Raw genomic sequence first — 17,310 nt, 5'->3', positions numbered from 1 at the left:
CATGTTGCCAGGTCCAGCAGAAGAAACCCAGGCCAAAAAACGAGGTCGAGACCACTCTTGAATACAGGCAAGTGAAGAACGAGCAGCGCGTGCCAATCCCAGATTGTTCTACCCAGGCTGCGTGATGACAGAAAAGCTCTCTATAGTGTCACCAGGCACGTGACACACTTCCTCAACTCTAACGCATCTCAGTCTGCACGTAAGAAGCCGTCACTTATCTACTGTTTAAAACACATTGCTCAGTCTCCTCAGAGACTCTCAAAAATTGCCAGTGCTGACTGTATTTCAAGTCATCATGGCGGGGTATTGGGAAAAGTTTTCAATTAGCAATAATCACGCCTCAGGTGAACCTCATTGGCTATGATACTGCCACTGCGCAAAGCTAACCAAATCGGTGCCTGCCAACATCTGCCCTTCATTGAAGGAGAAATTGACATTGAGGTGAGACACATAAGTGTCATCCAGTGGGCCGCTGAGCATTCTGGGACTTGGCATGCTAATGAGACAGGGATGATGCATAAGTGGGCATTGTTTACCCACTGAATAGTGTTAGCATTTGAAAGAACTAAGGAGAATCTAAAGGGACAGGGCCCCTCGGTTGTCAGATAGGTTTCTCCCACAGCAGCCCTGAAGGGCCACTGGGAGCATATGTGTCTGAACAGCTATGCTGCTGAAAAAAGACCAAGGTGGAAGGATTTGGGTCCTTTGTTGAAAGTTTGCTAGATAACATGCCTGAACTGGAGCCCAGGTAAGCTGCCATAGACAAGGGTATTTGGGAAATATTTGGTCAAGCAATCACCTTCAGCCACCTTTATTTCTGGCAGATTACAGGAGCCTAGAAAGGGGGAAGTTAGGACATTTCATCTCTCTGAGCATTCCTCACAGATGTGCATAAAGACTGCCCTATTGGCAGCTCCAGGGGCTCAAGGGTTGGTGAGAGGCACCGCCCGAACAGGGACTTGAACCCTGGACCCTCAGATTAAAAGTCTGATGCTCTACCGACTGAGCTATCCGGGCTCTGAAAGCTCCTCCTCCATAGTGGTCCAAGCTGCTTAAATCTTGACATCCATGGTGGAAAAAGACCATCGAGCCAAGGGCACCGGGTGCCTGAAAGCGAAAGTATTTGGCTTGCCCAGGCTGGCTAATCATCCTCTTCCGTTTCATTTTCTGGAACAGGTTGACTATAAAAGGGAGAATCTAACCTGCAACCATGCAGATAGGGTCCAGTCCGGTATAGGTGGATAACGCCTAAAGTTTCTGCCTTAGTTTTACCTACAGGTCAATGCTCTTTCACCGGAAACAAGGGCCTTGTTTCACCTTGCAAAAAGACACCGCCCAACACGCTTCCAGTATTCTTAATCAGTGACTGGGTTACAAATAAAGACAGTTCACCTTTAGCCTCATGTTGCCAGGTCCAGCAGAAGAAACCCAGGCCAAAAAACGAGGTCGAGGCCACTCTTGAATACAGGCAAGTGAAGAACGAGCAGCGCGTGCCAATCCCAGATTGTTCTACCCAGGCTGCGTGATGACAGAAAAGCTCTCTATAGTGTCACCAGGCACGTGACACACTTCCTCAACTCTAACGCATCTCAGTCTGCACGTAAGAAGCCGTCACTTATCTACTGTTTAAAACACATTGCTCAGTCTCCTCAGAGACTCTCAAAAATTGCCAGTGCTGACTGTATTTCAAGTCATCATGGCGGGGTATTGGGAAAAGTTTTCAATTAGCAATAATCACGCCTCAGGTGAACCTCATTGGCTATGATACTGCCACTGCGCAAAGCTAACCAAATCGGTGCCTGCCAACATCTGCCCTTCATTGAAGGAGAAATTGACATTGAGGTGAGACACATAAGTGTCATCCAGTGGGCCGCTGAGCATTCTGGGACTTGGCATGCTAATGAGACAGGGATGATGCATAAGTGGGCATTGTTTACCCACTGAATAGTGTTAGCATTTGAAAGAACTAAGGAGAATCTAAAGGGACAGGGCCCCTCGGTTGTCAGATAGGTTTCTCCCACAGCAGCCCTGAAGGGCCACTGGGAGCATATGTGTCTGAACAGCTATGCTGCTGAAAAAAGACCAAGGTGGAAGGATTTGGGCCCTTTGTTGAAAGTTTGCTAGATAACATGCCTGAACTGGAGCCCAGGTAAGCTGTCATAGACAAGGGTATTTGGGAAATATTTGGTCAAGCAATCACCTTCAGCCACCTTTATTTCTGGCAGATTACAGGAGCCTAGAAAGGGGGAAGTTAGGACATTTCATCTCTCTGAGCATTCCTCACAGATGTGCATAAAGACTGCCCTATTGGCAGCTCCAGGGGCTCAGGGGTTGGTGAGAGGCACCGCCCGAACAGGGACTTGAACCCTGGACCCTCAGATTAAAAGTCTGATGCTCTACCGACTGAGCTATCCGGGCTCTGAAAGCTCCTCCTCCATAGTGGTCCAAGCTGCTTAAATCTTGACATCCATGGTGGAAAAAGACCATCGAGCCAAGGGCACCGGGTGCCTGAAAGCGAAAGTATTTGGCTTGCCCAGGCTGGCTAATCATCCTCTTCCGTTTCATTTTCTGGAACAGGTTGACTATAAAAGGGAGAATCTAACCTGCAACCATGCAGATAGGGTCCAGTCCGGTATAGGTGGAGAACGCCTAAAGTTTCTGCCTTAGTTTTACCTACAGGTCAATGCTCTTTCACCGGAAACAAGGGCCTTGTTTCACCTTGCAAAAAGACACCGCCCAACACGCTTCCAGTATTCTTAATCAGTGACTGGGTTACAAATAAAGACAGTTCACCTTTAGCCTCATGTTGCCAGGTTCAGCAGAAGAAACCCAGGCCAAAAAACGAGGTCGAGGCCACTCTTGAATACAGGCAAGTGAAGAACGAGCAGCGCGTGCCAATCCCAGATTGTTCTACCCAGGCTGCGTGATGACAGAAAAGCTCTCTATAGTGTCACCAGGCACGTGACACACTTCCTCAACTCTAACGCATCTCAGTCTGCACGTAAGAAGCCGTCACTTATCTACTGTTTAAAACACATTGCTCAGTCTCCTCAGAGACTCTCAAAAATTGCCAGTGCTGACTGTATTTCAAGTCATCATGGCGGGGTATTGGGAAAAGTTTTCAATTAGCAATAATCACGCCTCAGGTGACCCTCATTGGCTATGATACTGCCACTGCGCAAAGCTAACCAAATCGGTGCCTGCCAACATCTGCCCTTCATTGAAGGAGAAATTGACATTGAGGTGAGACACATAAGTGTCATCCAGTGGGCCGCTGAGCATTCTGGGACTTGGCATGCTAATGAGACAGGGATGATGCATAAGTGGGCATTGTTTACCCACTGAATAGTGTTAGCATTTGAAAGAACTAAGGAGAATCTAAAGGGACAGGGCCCCTCGGTTGTCAGATAGGTTTCTCCCACAGCAGCCCTGAAGGGCCACTGGGAGCATATGTGTCTGAACAGCTATGCTGCTGAAAAAAGACCAAGGTGGAAGGATTTGGGTCCTTTGTTGAAAGTTTGCTAGATAACATGCCTGAACTGGAGCCCAGGTAAGCTGCCATAGACAAGGGTATTTGGGAAATATTTGGTCAAGCAATCACCTTCAGCCACCTTTATTTCTGGCAGATTACAGGAGCCTAGAAAGGGGGAAGTTAGGACATTTCATCTCTCTGAGCATTCCTCACAGATGTGCATAAAGACTGCCCTATTGGCAGCTCCAGGGGCTCAAGGGTTGGTGAGAGGCACCGCCCGAACAGGGACTTGAACCCTGGACCCTCAGATTAAAAGTCTGATGCTCTACCGACTGAGCTATCCGGGCTCTGAAAGCTCCTCCTCCATAGTGGTCCAAGCTGCTTAAATCTTGACATCCATGGTGGAAAAAGACCATCGAGCCAAGGGCACCGGGTGCCTGAAAGCGAAAGTATTTGGCTTGCCCAGGCTGGCTAATCATCCTCTTCCGTTTCATTTTCTGGAACAGGTTGACTATAAAAGGGAGAATCTAACCTGCAACCATGCAGATAGGGTCCAGTCCGGTATAGGTGGAGAACGCCTAAAGTTTCTGCCTTCGTTTTACCTACAGGTCAATGCTCTTTCACCGGAAACAAGGGCCTTGTTTCACCTTGCAAAAAGACACCGCCCAACACGCTTCCAGTATTCTTAATCAGTGACTGGGTTACAAATAAAGACAGTTCACCTTTAGCCTCATGTTGCCAGGTCCAGCAGAAGAAACCCAGGCCAAAAAACGAGGTCGAGACCACTCTTGAATACAGGCAAGTGAAGAACGAGCAGCGCGTGCCAATCCCAGATTGTTCTACCCAGGCTGCGTGATGACAGAAAAGCTCTCTATAGTGTCACCAGGCACGTGACACACTTCCTCAACTCTAACGCATCTCAGTCTGCACGTAAGAAGCCGTCACTTATCTACTGTTTAAAACACATTGCTCAGTCTCCTCAGAGACTCTCAAAAATTGCCAGTGCTGACTGTATTTCAAGTCATCATGGCGGGGTATTGGGAAAAGTTTTCAATTAGCAATAATCACACCTCAGGTGAACCTCATTGGCTATGATACTGCCACTGCGCAAAGCTAACCAAATCGGTGCCTGCCAACATCTGCCCTTCATTGAAGGAGAAATTGACATTGAGGTGAGACACATAAGTGTCATCCAGTGGGCCGCTGAGCATTCTGGGACTTGGCATGCTAATGAGACAGGGATGATGCATAAGTGGGCATTGTTTACCCACTGAATAGTGTTAGCATTTGAAAGAACTAAGGAGAATCTAAAGGGACAGGGCCCCTCGGTTGTCAGATAGGTTTCTCCCACAGCAGCCCTGAAGGGCCACTGGGAGCATATGTGTCTGAACAGCTATGCTGCTGAAAAAAGACCAAGGTGGAAGGATTTGGGCCCTTTGTTGAAAGTTTGCTAGATAACATGCCTGAACTGGAGCCCAGGTAAGCTGCCATAGACAAGGGTATTTGGGAAATATTTGGTCAAGCAATCACCTTCAGCCACCTTTATTTCTGGCAGATTACAGGAGCCTAGAAAGGGGGAAGTTAGGACATTTCATCTCTCTGAGCATTCCTCACAGATGTGCATAAAGACTGCCCTATTGGCAGCTCCAGGGGCTCAAGGGTTGGTGAGAGGCACCGCCCGAACAGGGACTTGAACCCTGGACCCTCAGATTAAAAGTCTGATGCTCTACCGACTGAGCTATCCGGGCTCTGAAAGCTCCTCCTCCATAGTGGTCCAAACTGCTTAAATCTTGACATCCATGGTGGAAAAAGACCATCGAGCCAAGGGCACCGGGTGCCTGAAAGCGAAAGTATTTGGCTTGCCCAGGCTGGCTAATCATCCTCTTCCGTTTCATTTTCTGGAACAGGTTGACTATAAAAGGGAGAATCTAACCTGCAACCATGCAGATAGGGTCCAGTCCGGTATAGGTGGAGAACGCCTAAAGTTTCTGCCTTAGTTTTACCTACAGGTCAATGCTCTTTCACCGGAAACAAGGGCCTTGTTTCACCTTGCAAAAAGACACCGCCCAACACGCTTCCAGTATTCTTAATCAGTGACTGGGTTACAAATAAAGACAGTTCACCTTTAGCCTCATGTTGCCAGGTCCAGCAGAAGAAACCCAGGCCAAAAAACGAGGTCGAGGCCACTCTTGAATACAGGCAAGTGAAGAACGAGCAGCGCGTGCCAATCCCAGATTGTTCTACCCAGGCTGCGTGATGACAGAAAAGCTCTCTATAGTGTCACCAGGCACGTGACACACTTCCTCAACTCTAACGCATCTCAGTCTGCACGTAAGAAGCCGTCACTTATCTACTGTTTAAAACACATTGCTCAGTCTCCTCAGAGACTCTCAAAAATTGCCAGTGCTGACTGTATTTCAAGTCATCATGGCGGGGTATTGGGAAAAGTTTTCAATTAGCAATAATCACGCCTCAGGTGAACCTCATTGGCTATGATACTGCCACTGCGCAAAGCTAACCAAATCGGTGCCTGCCAACATCTGCCCTTCATTGAAGGAGAAATTGACATTGAGGTGAGACACATAAGTGTCATCCAGTGGGCCGCTGAGCATTCTGGGACTTGGCATGCTAATGAGACAGGGATGATGCATAAGTGGGCATTGTTTACCCACTGAATAGTGTTAGCATTTGAAAGAACTAAGGAGAATCTAAAGGGACAGGGCCCCTCGGTTGTCAGATAGGTTTCTCCCACAGCAGCCCTGAAGGGCCACTGGGAGCATATGTGTCTGAACAGCTATGCTGCTGAAAAAAGACCAAGGTGGAAGGATTTGGGCCCTTTGTTGAAAGTTTGCTAGATAACATGCCTGAACTGGAGCCCAGGTAAGCTGCCATGGACAAGGGTATTTGGGAAATATTTGGTCAAGCAATCACCTTCAGCCACCTTTATTTCTGGCAGATTACAGGAGCCTAGAAAGGGGGAAGTTAGGACATTTCATCTCTCTGAGCATTCCTCACAGATGTGCATAAAGACTGCCCTATTGGCAGCTCCAGGGGCTCAAGGGTTGGTGAGAGGCACCGCCCGAACAGGGACTTGAACCCTGGACCCTCAGATTAAAAGTCTGATGCTCTACCGACTGAGCTATCCGGGCTCTGAAAGCTCCTCCTCCATAGTGGTCCAAACTGCTTAAATCTTGACATCCATGGTGGAAAAAGACCATCGAGCCAAGGGCACCGGGTGCCTGAAAGCGAAAGTATTTGGCTTGCCCAGGCTGGCTAATCATCCTCTTCCGTTTCATTTTCTGGAACATGTTGACTATAAAAGGGAGAATCTAACCTGCAACCATGCAGATAGGGTCCAGTCCGGTATAGGTGGAGAACGCCTAAAGTTTCTGCCTTAGTTTTACCTACAGGTCAATGCTCTTTCACCGGAAACAAGGGCCTTGTTTCACCTTGCAAAAAGACACCGCCCAACACGCTTCCAGTATTCTTAATCAGTGACTGGGTTACAAATAAAGACAGTTCACCTTTAGCCTCATGTTGCCAGGTCCAGCAGAAGAAACCCAGGCCAAAAAACGAGGTCGAGGCCACTCTTGAATACAGGCAAGTGAAGAACGAGCAGCGCGTGCCAATCCCAGATTGTTCTACCCAGGCTGCGTGATGACAGAAAAGCTCTCTATAGTGTCAACAGGCACGTGACACACTTCCTCAACTCTAACGCATCTCAGTCTGCACGTAAGAAGCCGTCACTTATCTACTGTTTAAAACACATTGCTCAGTCTCCTCAGAGACTCTCAAAAATTGCCAGTGCTGACTGTATTTCAAGTCATCATGGTGGGGTATTGGGAAAAGTTTTCAATTAGCAATAATCACGCCTCAGGTGAACCTCATTGGCTATGATACTGCCACTGCGCAAAGCTAACCAAATCGGTGCCTGCCAACATCTGCCCTTCATTGAAGGAGAAATTGACATTGAGGTGAGACACATAAGTGTCATCCAGTGGGCCGCTGAGCATTCTGGGACTTGGCATGCTAATGAGACAGGGATGATGCATAAGTGGGCATTGTTTACCCACTGAATAGTGTTAGCATTTGAAAGAACTAAGGAGAATCTAAAGGGACAGGGCCCCTCGGTTGTCAGATAGGTTTCTCCCACAGCAGCCCTGAAGGGCCACTGGGAGCATATGTGTCTGAACAGCTATGCTGCTGAAAAAAGACCAAGGTGGAAGGATTTGGGCCCTTTGTTGAAAGTTTGCTAGATAACATGCCTGACCTGGAGCCCAGGTAAGCTGCCATAGACAAGGGTATTTGGGAAATATTTGGTCAAGCAATCACCTTCAGCCACCTTTATTTCTGGCAGATTACAGGAGCCTAGAAAGGGGGAAGTTAGGACATTTCATCTCTCTGAGGATTCCTCACAGATGTGCATAAAGACTGCCCTATTGGCAGCTCCAGGGGCTCAAGGGTTGGTGAGAGGCACCGCCCGAACAGGGACTTGAACCCTGGACCCTCAGATTAAAAGTCTGATGCTCTACCGACTGAGCTATCCGGGCTCTGAAAGCTCCTCCTCCATAGTGGTCCAAGCTGCTTAAATCTTGACATCCATGGTGGAAAAAGACCATCGAGCCAAGGGCACCGGGTGCCTGAAAGCGAAAGTATTTGGCTTGCCCAGGCTGGCTAATCATCCTCTTCCGTTTCATTTTCTGGAACAGGTTGACTATAAAAGGGAGAATCTAACCTGCAACCATGCAGATAGGGTCCAGTCCGGTATAGGTGGAGAACGCCTAAAGTTTCTGCCTTAGTTTTACCTACAGGTCAATGCTCTTTCACCGGAAACAAGGGCCTTGTTTCACCTTGCAAAAAGACACCGCCCAACACGCTTCCAGTATTCTTAATCAGTGACTGGGTTACAAATAAAGACAGTTCACCTTTAGCCTCATGTTGCCAGGTCCAGCAGAAGAAACCCAGGCCAAAAAACGAGGTCGAGGCCACTCTTGAATACAGGCAAGTGAAGAACGAGCAGCGCGTGCCAATCCCAGATTGTTCTACCCAGGCTGCGTGATGACAGAAAAGCTCTCTATAGTGTCACCAGGCACGTGACACACTTCCTCAACTCTAACGCATCTCAGTCTGCACGTAAGAAGCCGTCACTTATCTACTGTTTAAAACACATTGCTCAGTCTCCTCAGAGACTCTCAAAAATTGCCAGTGCTGACTGTATTTCAAGTCATCATGGCGGGGTATTGGGAAAAGTTTTCAATTAGCAATAATCACGCCTCAGGTGACCCTCATTGGCTATGATACTGCCACTGCGCAAAGCTAACCAAATCGGTGCCTGCCAACATCTGCCCTTCATTGAAGGAGAAATTGACATTGAGGTGAGACACATAAGTGTCATCCAGTGGGCCGCTGAGCATTCTGGGACTTGGCATGCTAATGAGACAGGGATGATGCATAAGTGGGCATTGTTTACCCACTGAATAGTGTTAGCATTTGAAAGAACTAAGGAGAATCTAAAGGGACAGGGCCCCTCGGTTGTCAGATAGGTTTCTCCCACAGCAGCCCTGAAGGGCCACTGGGAGCATATGTGTCTGAACAGCTATGCTGCTGAAAAAAGACCAAGGTGGAAGGATTTGGGCCCTTTGTTGAAAGTTTGCTAGATAACATGCCTGAACTGGAGCCCAGGTAAGCTGCCATAGACAAGGGTATTTGGGAAATATTTGGTCAAGCAATCACCTTCAGCCACCTTTATTTCTGGCAGATTACAGGAGCCTAGAAAGGGGGAAGTTAGGACATTTCATCTCTCTGAGCATTCCTCACAGATGTGCATAAAGACTGCCCTATTGGCAGCTCCAGGGGCTCAAGGGTTGGTGAGAGGCACCGCCCGAACAGGGACTTGAACCCTGGACCCTCAGATTAAAAGTCTGATGCTCTACCGACTGAGCTATCCGGGCTCTGAAAGCTCCTCCTCCATAGTGGTCCAAGCTGCTTAAATCTTGACATCCATGGTGGAAAAAGACCATCGAGCCAAGGGCACCGGGTGCCTGAAAGCGAAAGTATTTGGCTTGCCCAGGCTGGCTAATCATCCTCTTCCGTTTCATTTTCTGGAACAGGTTGACTATAAAAGGGAGAATCTAACCTGCAACCATGCAGATAGGGTCCAGTCCGGTATAGGTGGAGAACGCCTAAAGTTTCTGCCTTAGTTTTACCTACAGGTCAATGCTCTTTCACCGGAAACAAGGGCCTTGTTTCACCTTGCAAAAAGACACCGCCCAACACGCTTCCAGTATTCTTAATCAGTGACTGGGTTACAAATAAAGACAGTTCACCTTTAGCCTCATGTTGCCAGGTCCAGCAGAAGAAACCCAGGCCAAAAAACGAGGTCGAGGCCACTCTTGAATACAGGCAAGTGAAGAACGAGCAGCCCGTGCCAATCCCAGATTGTTCTACCCAGGCTGCGTGATGACAGAAAAGCTCTCTATAGTGTCACCAGGCACGTGACACACTTCCTCAACTCTAACGCATCTCAGTCTGCACGTAAGAAGCCGTCACTTATCTACTGTTTAAAACACATTGCTCAGTCTCCTCAGAGACTCTCAAAAATTGCCAGTGCTGACTGTATTTCAAGTCATCATGGCGGGGTATTGGGAAAAGTTTTCAATTAGCAATAATCACGCCTCAGGTGAACCTCATTGGCTATGATACTGCCACTGCGCAAAGCTAACCAAATCGGTGCCTGCCAACATCTGCCCTTCATTGAAGGAGAAATTGACATTGAGGTGAGACACATAAGTGTCATCCAGTGGGCCGCTGAGCATTCTGGGACTTGGCATGCTAATGAGACAGGGATGATGCATAAGTGGGCATTGTTTACCCACTGAATAGTGTTAGCATTTGAAAGAACTAAGGAGAATCTAAAGGGACAGGGCCCCTCGGTTGTCAGATAGGTTTCTCCCACAGCAGCCCTGAAGGGCCACTGGGAGCATATGTGTCTGAACAGCTATGCTGCTGAAAAAAGACCAAGGTGGAAGGATTTGGGCCCTTTGTTGAAAGTTTGCTAGATAACATGCCTGAACTGGAGCCCAGGTAAGCTGCCATAGACAAGGGTATTTGGGAAATATTTGGTCAAGCAATCACCTTCAGCCACCTTTATTTCTGGCAGATTACAGGAGCCTAGAAAGGGGGAAGTTAGGACATTTCATCTCTCTGAGCATTCCTCACAGATGTGCATAAAGACTGCCCTATTGGCAGCTCCAGGGGCTCAGGGGTTGGTGAGAGGCACCGCCCAAACAGGGACTTGAACCCTGGACCCTCAGATTAAAAGTCTGATGCTCTACCGACTGAGCTATCCGGGCTCTGAAAGCTCCTCCTCCATAGTGGTCCAAGCTGCTTAAATCTTGACATCCATGGTGGAAAAAGACCATCGAGCCAAGGGCACCGGGTGCCTGAAAGCGAAAGTATTTGGCTTGCCCAGGCTGGCTAATCATCCTCTTCCGTTTCATTTTCTGGAACAGGTTGACTATAAAAGGGAGAATCTAACCTGCAACCATGCAGATAGGGTCCAGTCCGGTATAGGTGGAGAACGTCTAAAGTTTCTGCCTTAGTTTTACCTACAGGTCAATGCTCTTTCACCGGAAACAAGGGCCTTGTTTCACCTTGCAAAAAGACACCGCCCAACACGCTTCCAGTATTCTTAATCAGTGACTGGGTTACAAATAAAGACAGTTCACCTTTAGCCTCATGTTGCCAGGTCCAGCAGAAGAAACCCAGGCCAAAAAACGAGGTCGAGGCCACTCTTGAATACAGGCAAGTGAAGAACGAGCAGCGCGTGCCAATCCCAGATTGTTCTACCCAGGCTGCGTGATGACAGAAAAGCTCTCTATAGTGTCACCAGGCACGTGACACACTTCCTCAACTCTAACGCATCTCAGTCTGCACGTAAGAAGCCGTCACTTATCTACTGTTTAAAACACATTGCTCAGTCTCCTCAGAGACTCTCAAAAATTGCCAGTGCTGACTGTATTTCAAGTCATCATGGCGGGGTATTGGGAAAAGTTTTCAATTAGCAATAATCACGCCTCAGGTGACCCTCATTGGCTATGATACTGCCACTGCGCAAAGCTAACCAAATCGGTGCCTGCCAACATCTGCCCTTCATTGAAGGAGAAATTGACATTGAGGTGAGACACATAAGTGTCATCCAGTGGGCCGCTGAGCATTCTGGGACTTGGCATGCTAATGAGACAGGGATGATGCATAAGTGGGCATTGTTTACCCACTGAATAGTGTTAGCATTTGAAAGAACTAAGGAGAATCTAAAGGGACAGGGCCCCTCGGTTGTCAGATAGGTTTCTCCCACAGCAGCCCTGAAGGGCCACTGGGAGCATATGTGTCTGAACAGCTATGCTGCTGAAAAAAGACCAAGGTGGAAGGATTTGGGCCCTTTGTTGAAAGTTTGCTAGATAACATGCCTGAACTGGAGCCCAGGTAAGCTGCCATAGACAAGGGTATTTGGGAAATATTTGGTCAAGCAATCACCTTCAGCCACCTTTATTTCTGGCAGATTACAGGAGCCTAGAAAGGGGGAAGTTAGGACATTTCATCTCTCTGAGCATTCCTCACAGATGTGCATAAAGACTGCCCTATTGGCAGCTCCAGGGGCTCAAGGGTTGGTGAGAGGCACCGCCCGAACAGGGACTTGAACCCTGGACCCTCAGATTAAAAGTCTGATGCTCTACCGACTGAGCTATCCGGGCTCTGAAAGCTCCTCCTCCATAGTGGTCCAAGCTGCTTAAATCTTGACATCCATGGTGGAAAAAGACCATCGAGCCAAGGGCACCGGGTGCCTGAAAGCGAAAGTATTTGGCTTGCCCAGGCTGGCTAATCATCCTCTTCCGTTTCATTTTCTGGAACAGGTTGACTATAAAAGGGAGAATCTAACCTGCAACCATGCAGATAGGGTCCAGTCCGGTATAGGTGGAGAACGCCTAAAGTTTCTGCCTTAGTTTTACCTACAGGTCAATGCTCTTTCACCGGAAACAAGGGCCTTGTTTCACCTTGCAAAAAGACACCGCCCAACACGCTTCCAGTATTCTTAATCAGTGACTGGGTTACAAATAAAGACAGTTCACCTTTAGCCTCATGTTGCCAGGTCCAGCAGAAGAAACCCAGGCCAAAAAACGAGGTCGAGGCCACTCTTGAATACAGGCAAGTGAAGAACGAGCAGCGCGTGCCAATCCCAGATTGTTCTACCCAGGCTGCGTGATGACAGAAAAGCTCTCTATAGTGTCACCAGGCACGTGACACACTTCCTCAACTCTAACGCATCTCAGTCTGCACGTAAGAAGCCGTCACTTATCTACTGTTTAAAACACATTGCTCAGTCTCCTCAGAGACTCTCAAAAATTGCCAGTGCTGACTGTATTTCAAGTCATCATGGCGGGGTATTGGGAAAAGTTTTCAATTAGCAATAATCACGCCTCAGGTGAACCTCATTGGCTATGATACTGCCACTGCGCAAAGCTAACCAAATCGGTGCCTGCCAACATCTGCCCTTCATTGAAGGAGAAATTGACATTGAGGTGAGACACATAAGTGTCATCCAGTGGGCCGCTGAGCATTCTGGGACTTGGCATGCTAATGAGACAGGGATGATGCATAAGTTGGCATTGTTTACCCACTGAATAGTGTTAGCATTTGAAAGAACTAAGGAGAATCTAAAGGGACAGGGCCCCTCGGTTGTCAGATAGGTTTCTCCCACAGCAGCCCTGAAGGGCCACTGGGAGCATATGTGTCTGAACAGCTATGCTGCTGAAAAAAGACCAAGGTGGAAGGATTTGGGCCCTTTGTTGAAAGTTTGCTAGATAACATGCCTGAACTGGAGCCCAGGTAAGCTGCCATAGACAAGGGTATTTGGGAAATATTTGTTCAAGCAATCACCTTCAGCCACCTTTATTTCTGGCAGATTACAGGAGCCTAGAAAGGGGGAAGTTAGGACATTTCATCTCTCTGATCATTCCTCACAGATGTGCATAAAGACTGCCCTATTGGCAGCTCCAGGGGCTCAAGGGTTGGTGAGAGGCACCGCCCGAACAGGGACTTGAACCCTGGACACTCAAATTAAAAGTCTGATGCTCTACCGACTGAGCTATCCGGGCTCTGAAAGCTCCTCCTCCATAGTGGTCCAAGCTGCTTAAATCTTGACATCCATGGTGGAAAAAGACCATCGAGCCAAGGGCACCGGGTGCCTGAAAGCGAAAGTATTTGGCTTGCCCAGGCTGGCTAATCATCCTCTTCCGTTTCATTTTCTGGAACAGGTTGACTATAAAAGGGAGAATCTAACCTGCAACCATGCAGATAGGGTCCAGTCCGGTATAGGTGGAGAACGCCTAAAGTTTCTGCCTTAGTTTTACCTACAGGTCAATGCTCTTTCACCGGAAACAAGGGCCTTGTTTCACCTTGCAAAAAGACACCGCCCAACACGCTTCCAGTATTCTTAATCAGTGACTGGGTTACAAATAAAGACAGTTCACCTTTAGCCTCATGTTGCCAGGTCCAGCAGAAGAAACCCAGGCCAAAAAACGAGGTCAAGGCCACTCTTGAATACAGGCAAGTGAAGAACGAGCAGCGCGTGCCAATCCCAGATTGTTCTACCCAGGCTGCGTGATGACAGAAAAGCTCTCTATAGTGTCACCAGGCACGTGACACACTTCCTCAACTCTAACGCATCTCAGTCTGCACGTAAGAAGCCGTCACTTATCTACTGTTTAAAACACATTGCTCAGTCTCCTCAGAGACTCTCAAAAATTGCCAGTGCTGACTGTATTTCAAGTCATCATGGCGGGGTATTGGGAAAAGTTTTCAATTAGCAATAATCACGCCTCAGGTGAACCTCATTGGCTATGATACTGCCACTGCGCAAAGCTAACCAAATCGGTGCCTGCCAACATCTGCCCTTCATTGAAGGAGAAATTGACATTGAGGTGAGACACATAAGTGTGATCCAGTGGGCCGCTGAGCATTCTGGGACTTGGCATGCTAATGAGACAGGGATGATGCATAAGTTGGCATTGTTTACCCACTGAATAGTGTTAGCATTTGAAAGAACTAAGGAGAATCTAAAGGGACAGGGCCCCTCGGTTGTCAGATAGGTTTCTCCCACAGCAGCCCTGAAGGGCCACTGGGAGCATATGTGTCTGAACAGCTATGCTGCTGAAAAAAGACCAAGGTGGAAGGATTTGGGCCCTTTGTTGAAAGTTTGCTAGATAACATGCCTGAACTGGAGCCCAGGTAAGCTGCCATAGACAAGGGTATTTGGGAAATATTTGGTCAAGCAATCACCTTCAGCCACCTTTATTTCTGGCAGATTACAGGAGCCTAGAAAGGGGGAAGTTAGGACATTTCATCTCTCTGAGCATTCCTCACAGATGTGCATAAAGACTGCCCTATTGGCAGCTCCAGGGGCTCAAGGGTTGGTGAGAGGCACCGCCCGAACAGGGACTTGAACCCTGGACCCTCAGATTAAAAGTCTGATGCTCTACCGACTGAGCTATCCGGGCTCTGAAAGCTCCTCCTCCATAGTGGTCCAAGCTGCTTAAATCTTGACATCCATGGTGGAAAAAGACCATCGAGCCAAGGGCACCGGGTGCCTGAAAGCGAAAGTATTTGGCTTGCCCAGGCTGGCTAATCATCCTCTTCCGTTTCATTTTCTGGAACAGGTTGACTATAAAAGGGAGAATCTAACCTGCAACCATGCAGATAGGGTCCAGTCCGGTATAGGTGGATAACGCCTAAAGTTTCTGCCTTAGTTTTACCTACAGGTCAATGCTCTTTCACCGGAAACAAGGGCCTTGTTTCACCTTGCAAAAAGACACCGCCCAACACGCTTCCAGTATTCTTAATCAGTGACTGGGTTACAAATAAAGACAGTTCACCTTTAGCCTCATGTTGCCAGGTCCAGCAGAAGAAACCCAGGCCAAAAAACGAGGTCGAGGCCACTCTTGAATACAGGCAAGTGAAGAACGAGCAGCGCGTGCCAATCCCAGATTGTTCTACCCAGGCTGCGTGATGACAGAAAAGCTCTCTATAGTGTCACCAGGCACGTGACACACTTCCTCAACTCTAACGCATCTCAGTCTGCACGTAAGAAGCCGTCACTTATCTACTGTTTAAAACACATTGCTCAGTCTCCTCAGAGACTCTCAAAAATTGCCAGTGCTGACTGTATTTCAAGTCATCATGGCGGGGTATTGGGAAAAGTTTTCAATTAGCAATAATCACGCCTCAGGTGACCCTCATTGGCTATGATACTGCCACTGCGCAAAGCTAACCAAATCGGTGCCTGCCAACATCTGCCCTTCATTGAAGGAGAAATTGACATTGAGGTGAGACACATAAGTGTCATCCAGTGGGCCGCTGAGCATTCTGGGACTTGGCATGCTAATGAGACAGGGATGATGCATAAGTGGGCATTGTTTACCCACTGAATAGTGTTAGCATTTGAAAGAACTAAGGAGAATCTAAAGGGACAGGGCCCCTCGGTTGTCAGATAGGTTTCTCCCACAGCAGCCCTGAAGGGCCACTGGGAGCATATGTGTCTGAACAGCTATGCTGCTGAAAAAAGACCAAGGTGGAAGGATTTGGGCCCTTTGTTGAAAGTTTGCTAGATAACATGCCTGAACTGGAGCCCAGGTAAGCTGCCATAGACAAGGGTATTTGGGAAATATTTGGTCAAGCAATCACCTTCAGCCACCTTTATTTCTGGCAGATTACAGGAGCCTAGAAAGGGGGAAGTTAGGACATTTCATCTCTCTGAGCATTCCTCACAGATGTGCATAAAGACTGCCCTATTGGCAGCTCCAGGGGCTCAAGGGTTGGTGAGAGGCACCGCCCGAACAGGGACTTGAACCCTGGACCCTCAGATTAAAAGTCTGATGCTCTACCGACTGAGCTATCCGGGCTCTGAAAGCTCCTCCTCCATAGTGGTCCAAGCTGCTTAAATCTTGACATCCATGGTGGAAAAAGACCATCGAGCCAAGGGCACCGGGTGCCTGAAAGCGAAAGTATTTGGCTTGCCCAGGCTGGCTAATCATCCTCTTCCGTTTCATTTTCTGGAACAGGTTGACTATAAAAGGGAGAATCTAACCTGCAACCATGCAGATAGGGTCCAGTCCGGTATAGGTGGAGAACGCCTAAAGTTTCTGCCTTAGTTTTACCTACAGGTCAATGCTCTTTCACCGGAAACAAGGGCCTTGTTTCACCTTGCAAAAAGACACCGCCCAACACGCTTCCAGTATTCTTAATCAGTGACTGGGTTACAAATAAAGACAGTTCACCTTTAGCCTCATGTTGCCAGGTCCAGCAGAAGAAACCCAGGCCAAAAAACGAGGTCGAGGCCACTCTTGAATACAGGCAAGTGAAGAACGAGCAGCGCGTGCCAATCCCAGATTGTTCTACCCAGGCTGCGTGATGACAGAAAAGCTCTCTATAGTGTCACCAGGCACGTGACACACTTCCTCAACTCTAACGCATCTCAGTCTGCACGTAAGAAGCCGTCACTTATCTACTGTTTAAAACACATTGCTCAGTCTCCTCAGAGACTCTCAAAAATTGCCAGTGCTGACTGTATTTCAAGTCATCATGGCGGGGTATTGGGAAAAGTTTTCAATTAGCAATAATCACGCCTCAGGTGACCCTCATTGGCTATGATACTACCACTGCGCAAAGCTAACCAAATCGGTGCCTGCCAACATCTGCCCTTCATTGAAGGAGAAATTGACATTGAGGTGAGACACATAAGTGTCATCCAGTGGGCCGCTGAGCATTCTGGGACTTGGCATGCT

General features: G+C 48.1%; 23 non-coding genes across 23 annotated transcripts; all 23 read right to left on the bottom strand.

Moving 5' to 3' along the window:
* Positions 1 to 243: 243 nt before the first annotated feature.
* Positions 244 to 384, bottom strand: LOC143964981 (U4 spliceosomal RNA). Its single transcript, XR_013271412.1, has one exon. It is a non-coding gene; the product is annotated as a U4 spliceosomal RNA (small nuclear RNA).
* A 560-nt stretch (positions 385 to 944) lies between these two features.
* On the bottom strand, positions 945 to 1,017 carry TRNAK-UUU (transfer RNA lysine (anticodon UUU)). Its single transcript has one exon. It is a non-coding gene; the product is annotated as a tRNA-Lys (tRNA).
* A 627-nt stretch (positions 1,018 to 1,644) lies between these two features.
* LOC143964980 (U4 spliceosomal RNA) lies at positions 1,645 to 1,785 on the bottom strand. Its single transcript, XR_013271411.1, has one exon. It is a non-coding gene; the product is annotated as a U4 spliceosomal RNA (small nuclear RNA).
* A 560-nt stretch (positions 1,786 to 2,345) lies between these two features.
* TRNAK-UUU (transfer RNA lysine (anticodon UUU)) lies at positions 2,346 to 2,418 on the bottom strand. The gene has a single exon. It is a non-coding gene; the product is annotated as a tRNA-Lys (tRNA).
* A 627-nt stretch (positions 2,419 to 3,045) lies between these two features.
* LOC143964726 (U4 spliceosomal RNA) lies at positions 3,046 to 3,186 on the bottom strand. The gene has a single exon (XR_013271200.1). It is a non-coding gene; the product is annotated as a U4 spliceosomal RNA (small nuclear RNA).
* A 560-nt stretch (positions 3,187 to 3,746) lies between these two features.
* On the bottom strand, positions 3,747 to 3,819 carry TRNAK-UUU (transfer RNA lysine (anticodon UUU)). The gene has a single exon. It is a non-coding gene; the product is annotated as a tRNA-Lys (tRNA).
* Positions 3,820 to 4,446: 627 nt separating this feature from the next.
* Positions 4,447 to 4,587, bottom strand: LOC143965074 (U4 spliceosomal RNA). The gene has a single exon (XR_013271489.1). It is a non-coding gene; the product is annotated as a U4 spliceosomal RNA (small nuclear RNA).
* Positions 4,588 to 5,147: 560 nt separating this feature from the next.
* On the bottom strand, positions 5,148 to 5,220 carry TRNAK-UUU (transfer RNA lysine (anticodon UUU)). The gene has a single exon. It is a non-coding gene; the product is annotated as a tRNA-Lys (tRNA).
* Positions 5,221 to 5,847: 627 nt separating this feature from the next.
* LOC143964978 (U4 spliceosomal RNA) lies at positions 5,848 to 5,988 on the bottom strand. Its single transcript, XR_013271409.1, has one exon. It is a non-coding gene; the product is annotated as a U4 spliceosomal RNA (small nuclear RNA).
* A 560-nt stretch (positions 5,989 to 6,548) lies between these two features.
* On the bottom strand, positions 6,549 to 6,621 carry TRNAK-UUU (transfer RNA lysine (anticodon UUU)). Its single transcript has one exon. It is a non-coding gene; the product is annotated as a tRNA-Lys (tRNA).
* A 627-nt stretch (positions 6,622 to 7,248) lies between these two features.
* LOC143965103 (U4 spliceosomal RNA) lies at positions 7,249 to 7,389 on the bottom strand. The gene has a single exon (XR_013271513.1). It is a non-coding gene; the product is annotated as a U4 spliceosomal RNA (small nuclear RNA).
* Positions 7,390 to 7,949: 560 nt separating this feature from the next.
* Positions 7,950 to 8,022, bottom strand: TRNAK-UUU (transfer RNA lysine (anticodon UUU)). The gene has a single exon. It is a non-coding gene; the product is annotated as a tRNA-Lys (tRNA).
* Positions 8,023 to 8,649: 627 nt separating this feature from the next.
* Positions 8,650 to 8,790, bottom strand: LOC143964725 (U4 spliceosomal RNA). The gene has a single exon (XR_013271199.1). It is a non-coding gene; the product is annotated as a U4 spliceosomal RNA (small nuclear RNA).
* A 560-nt stretch (positions 8,791 to 9,350) lies between these two features.
* On the bottom strand, positions 9,351 to 9,423 carry TRNAK-UUU (transfer RNA lysine (anticodon UUU)). Its single transcript has one exon. It is a non-coding gene; the product is annotated as a tRNA-Lys (tRNA).
* Positions 9,424 to 10,050: 627 nt separating this feature from the next.
* On the bottom strand, positions 10,051 to 10,191 carry LOC143964977 (U4 spliceosomal RNA). Its single transcript, XR_013271408.1, has one exon. It is a non-coding gene; the product is annotated as a U4 spliceosomal RNA (small nuclear RNA).
* A 1,260-nt stretch (positions 10,192 to 11,451) lies between these two features.
* LOC143964724 (U4 spliceosomal RNA) lies at positions 11,452 to 11,592 on the bottom strand. Its single transcript, XR_013271198.1, has one exon. It is a non-coding gene; the product is annotated as a U4 spliceosomal RNA (small nuclear RNA).
* Positions 11,593 to 12,152: 560 nt separating this feature from the next.
* On the bottom strand, positions 12,153 to 12,225 carry TRNAK-UUU (transfer RNA lysine (anticodon UUU)). Its single transcript has one exon. It is a non-coding gene; the product is annotated as a tRNA-Lys (tRNA).
* Positions 12,226 to 12,852: 627 nt separating this feature from the next.
* LOC143964976 (U4 spliceosomal RNA) lies at positions 12,853 to 12,993 on the bottom strand. Its single transcript, XR_013271407.1, has one exon. It is a non-coding gene; the product is annotated as a U4 spliceosomal RNA (small nuclear RNA).
* A 1,260-nt stretch (positions 12,994 to 14,253) lies between these two features.
* LOC143964974 (U4 spliceosomal RNA) lies at positions 14,254 to 14,394 on the bottom strand. The gene has a single exon (XR_013271406.1). It is a non-coding gene; the product is annotated as a U4 spliceosomal RNA (small nuclear RNA).
* Positions 14,395 to 14,954: 560 nt separating this feature from the next.
* On the bottom strand, positions 14,955 to 15,027 carry TRNAK-UUU (transfer RNA lysine (anticodon UUU)). The gene has a single exon. It is a non-coding gene; the product is annotated as a tRNA-Lys (tRNA).
* Positions 15,028 to 15,654: 627 nt separating this feature from the next.
* LOC143964723 (U4 spliceosomal RNA) lies at positions 15,655 to 15,795 on the bottom strand. Its single transcript, XR_013271197.1, has one exon. It is a non-coding gene; the product is annotated as a U4 spliceosomal RNA (small nuclear RNA).
* A 560-nt stretch (positions 15,796 to 16,355) lies between these two features.
* Positions 16,356 to 16,428, bottom strand: TRNAK-UUU (transfer RNA lysine (anticodon UUU)). The gene has a single exon. It is a non-coding gene; the product is annotated as a tRNA-Lys (tRNA).
* Positions 16,429 to 17,055: 627 nt separating this feature from the next.
* On the bottom strand, positions 17,056 to 17,196 carry LOC143964773 (U4 spliceosomal RNA). The gene has a single exon (XR_013271239.1). It is a non-coding gene; the product is annotated as a U4 spliceosomal RNA (small nuclear RNA).
* Positions 17,197 to 17,310: the final 114 nt, after the last annotated feature.

This window comes from Lithobates pipiens, unplaced genomic scaffold (genome assembly GCF_037356315.1).
Source record: "Lithobates pipiens isolate NorthernLeopardFrog02 unplaced genomic scaffold, aLitPip1_a1.2 Scaffold_8, whole genome shotgun sequence".
Classification (NCBI taxonomy): domain Eukaryota; kingdom Metazoa; phylum Chordata; class Amphibia; order Anura; family Ranidae; genus Lithobates; species Lithobates pipiens.
The sequence above is the reverse complement of the archived record's forward strand: the minus strand, read 5'-3'. Positions and strand labels throughout refer to the sequence as shown.